Genomic DNA, 4,734 nt, shown 5'->3' with positions numbered 1-4,734 from the left:
GCATCCCTAAGGATCTGTGAATGAGGATGGGGAAAAGTACGTTTTATTTTCACTAGCCTCAAAGTGAAATTCAGTGTTTCTTCCAAGGCAGTTGTCTGTAGAGAATTTTTAAATAATACTAAAATCGACTTTTTATTGTTACCATGCACTAGCAATTCTACAATGATAGTGACAAAACACTGCTCCCTGTGGTGCAGCGCCCTCCCACTCCACCTCTCTTGGTATATCACCGCACACAGGAGAATTAACTATTTTCAGTTCACATACACACACTTAGCCTTTGGAGAGTCCCCTTTACCCTCAACTCTCCCTCTCTCCTGAGGTCTCCTCAACCCGATAGTCTGTAATCCCATCCCCTGCGTGGGCAATGATTTGATGGCCATCAAACCACCTTCCATCAAGGGTTTGAATACAATAACCAGCTTCCTCTGCATTCCTCCACATCAGCTGCGTGCCTACCAAAGAAAAGGAGCTTCTTAATTTGTCCAGGCTTGGAACACTCTACTCAGAGGTGTTCTCTGATCTCCTTCAGCACCAATGCATCATCCTCTGAATCCATTGGATGAAATATATTTTTGATGATGACAACTCACTCTTGGTACATTCTGGTTGGCCCATCTTGCCTCTCAGGTCTCCAGTCCAATTGCTTCTGTTGCAGAGACAGCTTCTTCTTGTAGATTTTGTACTTATTCTTCTTTTTTGAAGCATCATATCACTCCTTCAGCTGAAACTTTGCCACTTTGAGCTGTAATTCATAGCTTCTTAATGTTGTGTTAATTTCTGCTGTACAGCAAAGTGATTCAGTTATACATATATAGTTTTTTTTAATATTCTTTTCCATCATGGTTTATCTCAGGATATTGAATATAGCTCCTTGTGCTATACAGTAGGACCTTGTTGTTATCCGCTCTATGTGTAAGAGTTTGCATCTACTAACCCCAAACTCCCTGTCCATTCCTCCCTATAGCTTCCAATTTCATCTTCATCGAAGAGCTGTGATGCAAGATCCAAAGATTTCCTCTTCAAATAACAGCAAAGCCCATGTCCTTTAAGATTTCTTTGATTATCTTTGTAAAACTTGACCTTAAATTCTTCTGACGATCTCTCATAATAATGCAAAATTTGGATGTCAGCTGTGTAAATTCACCTACTGTAATGTCTAGAGGCAAGTCAGATATATAATACATTTGTATTTCTATCTTTCTGGACATGAGACCATCTTGATTCTTCCTTTTCTCTCCCTTCTTTTTGGGATCAGTGGGTTTGAGGTTTTTCTTGTGGAAGTTCCTCTGCATCCGTAGCATTGACGTCTTGTATTTTTGCGGTAGAGCTAGACATGCTATCATTAGAGAAGCCATAATTGGCCTGATATGTAGCAATTAAACCTTCTGTGATCTTGGGCAACCAAGCCTCCCTCCCAGATGTAGGCAGTGTCTTCAAGCTGCTGCCCCCAAAGCGTCCATTTTTCTACCAGGATCTTCTTGGGTGTCTCTGATCTTGGAGTCATTCTTGCATTTGCAGCTGCTCATCAAACTCCTCGTTCCCATCCAATGGGTGGCTACTTGGCTTTCCTACCTAGCACAGGGCAGGGGCCAGGTGAGCCAAGAGGCTGCTCTCCTGGGCTTGGGAGCCACCACCGAGTTATCTGAAAGACTGTCCAGACACTGTTCTCAACATTTAACACACTAAGTCACTGGTTCAGCACAACAACCCTGTGAGGTCAGAACTATTGTTATCCCCATTTTACAGAAGAGGAAATGGGGGCCCAGAGACCTTGCCCAAGGTCGTGCATGACAACGCTGGGATTTGAATCCAGCAGGTCTTCTCTAGAGGCCACATCCTGAACCATCACTTCTTATAGCTTCCCAGAGACTAATGAGATGACATCCAGCCTGCCTCCCATCCGTGTTTTTATATTTAAGAGTGAAAATGTAAACTCCCTGGCCCACCTACTCTACTGCGTTGTTGTCTCCACCACACTCTGTGCTTTCTGGCTCTGACCCACGTGCCCCCTCCTGAACCCACCCTCGTGCCCTCTAATAAGCTGGGAGTCTCCTCCTACCCTTCGCTTCTCCTTGGAGTGCTCCCTCCACTTCCTGGCTTTAACCGAAATTGAACTCTCCCTGGAGGGTACTACCTCCTCTGCAGGCTTCTGAAATGACAGCTGTTTATTTTCTTATAGGTGAGGGTGCTTTCCTTGCTCCAGATGGCTGCCTCCAGACCCTCGTCCTCCACCCCCACACCCCCAGTTTCTGCTTTAAAATAACCCTTTGCCTCCGGGGCTCAGCCATTGGGCTAAATTGCTGTCTTCCTTTTTGCTACTGTCTGTCCCCTCCCAGACCTCTCCACCTCACTCAGGGGGACTCTGGCACTCGGCAAACTGTCTGTCTCTTCCCATCTCATTGTCCAAGGAGAGGACCTGTTGCCCACCTGACATCTCAACACCTTGGTGACTTCATGCCCTGGACCTTCTCCACTCCGACTTGGCCACCCCTCCTCACTGTCACACCCTGAACCTTGTCACCTGCAGCAGCTCCTCCAGAATCACTCAACCCCCATCTCCTAAGCTTCCCCCCTTCAGTCTCGGCTCCTCTCACAACCATTTCTCAGTCTCCCGGGACCTCCGGGTCAATGATGCCTCCCTTCCTCTAGCCCATCAGCCCCACCTTATGTGGCTACACCTGTGTGGTCCTTCATTTCATCAACTCTCTCGACAGTATCCTGAACTGCCTTGCCCTGCTATATTTCCATCCTTTGTATCTCTCAGGCAAAACCTCAACCCTGGTGAGCCTAATGATCTCTTTTCCTCAGGAGTTTATTCTTCAAGCTAAGAAGTGTTGGAGGAAGTCTCGAGTCAGGAAATGGTCACCACTCCTCATTCGTTGTCCCTAAGAGGCATTGCTTTGTTAACCAGTCACATCAGGCTGGTCATTGGCTACATTAAACTCCCTGATCCTGGAGCCTACGAGATGCCTCTCTGTCTCCACCTCACATTCAGTTGATGATCTTGCTCTTACATCACAGAGAAAACTGAAGCCATTAGAGGTGGACTCCTTCAACCACCTGTTACCAAATCCACATAGCACCTGTGCCCATCTCTCCCTGTTCCTTCAGAAAAGAGTGATGGTTTTCCAACTTGGCGCATCAGAATTGCCTGGAGAGCGTGTTAAAACACGTTTCTTATTCAGCGGGTGGGTGGGTGGGGGGCTAGAATTTTCAGTTGTAACTAGTTTCCAGGTGATGCTTGATGCTGCTGGCTGGGGACCCCAATTTGAGAACCACTGGAGCAGAGGCACTGCCCTCCTCCTGCCCAAAGCCAGTTTCCCTACCTGTGACTGCATCCCATTTCCTTGATTACCCTCCCCCTTTTCCCCTCCTGAATCTTCAGCCTCTCCCTCTCAAAATAAAACACAAAAAACCAACCCCCACCTCCACCTCACCTCCTCCTCTGACCACTCCCTGTACCTCTCCATCCCCTCATCCAGCCTCACTCTCCCACACACAGCGCATGTACATTGATGGGATCCTAATTTGAAAAGACATGTATAAAAGACATTTGGGGGTTCATCTGAGTATATTCTATATATCAGGTGGTATTAGGGACTGGTTGTTATTTCCTTAACTGGAGGAAGTCCTTATTTTGAGGCAATGTGTGCTGAAGTGTTCAAGTGTGAAGCATCACGATTTCCTCAATTTTCACATGGTTCAAGGACTATATCTAAATATGCAAATATTCGTATGTACGTATAAATGATAACGATTTTAAATTAAGTGGTGGATGTACAAGTGATCATTATACTATAGTTTCAACTTTTCTGTATGTTTGAAACTTTTCATAATGAAAAGTTGGGGGGAAATTCTCTCTCTAGTCCCTCACTTCCACTCACTCCTCAACCCTCTTGGGCTGGTGTCCACCTCTCCCAGGCCACATAGGTGCTTTTTTTCATGACCCTCATTTCATTAAATCCATTATTTAGTTTTCTTCTGCTTGACTTCCCTCCAGTATTCAATGTTTTTCACCAATTCTTTTATTTATTTATTTATTTTTGGTTGCGTTGGGTCTTCGTTGCTGTGCGTGGGCTTTCTCTAGTTGCAGCAAGCCGGGGCTACTCTTCGTTGCGGTGCACGGGCTTCTCATTGAGGTGGCTTCTCTTGTTGCGGAGCACAGGATCTAGGTGCGTGGGCTTCAGTAGTTGTGGCGCCCAGGCTTAGTTGCTCTGCGGCATGTGGGATCTTCCCGGAGCAGGGCTCGAACGCATGTCCCTGCATTGGCAGGCGGATTCTTAACCATTGCACCACCAGGGAAGCCCTTGACCAATTCTTTATTGAAACACAGTCTTTATTTGGCTTCCAGGACTGAGCACTCTCCTGGGTTTTCCCCTCTCCCTCTGGCTGCTCCCTGCTCCTTTGCTGGCTCATCCTGCTCTATTTGGTTGTACTGGAGATCCTCAAGTGTCCTGAGCCCTAGACCCCTCCTTTCTCATGCTACACTCTGCCTCCAGGAGATCCATCACTCCTAACCTATGGCTTCAGTTGCTATCACTTGATCACTCTCAAATTTATGTCTTTCCTCTGATCTCCAGACTTGTGGATCTGACTGCCTACCTGGCATCCCTACTTGGATGTCTCAAAGGTACCACAAACTTAGCATATTCAAAAGGGAATATGTAAAAGTGAATTTGAAGTGAATATGAATATGATCACAAACAGTGTCATGCTCAGATCTGGACCACA

The 4,734-nt window shown here is 46.3% G+C and overlaps 1 pseudogene; it reads right to left on the bottom strand.

The window, feature by feature from the left end:
- Positions 1–300: 300 nt before the first annotated feature.
- On the bottom strand, positions 301–3,473 carry LOC103012061 (HIV Tat-specific factor 1-like; annotated as a pseudogene).
- Positions 3,474–4,734: the final 1,261 nt, after the last annotated feature.

This window comes from Balaenoptera acutorostrata, chromosome 10, assembly GCF_949987535.1.
Source record: "Balaenoptera acutorostrata chromosome 10, mBalAcu1.1, whole genome shotgun sequence".
Taxonomy (NCBI): Eukaryota; Metazoa; Chordata; class Mammalia; order Artiodactyla; family Balaenopteridae; genus Balaenoptera; species Balaenoptera acutorostrata.
This window is presented reverse-complemented; position numbering and strand designations above follow the sequence as displayed.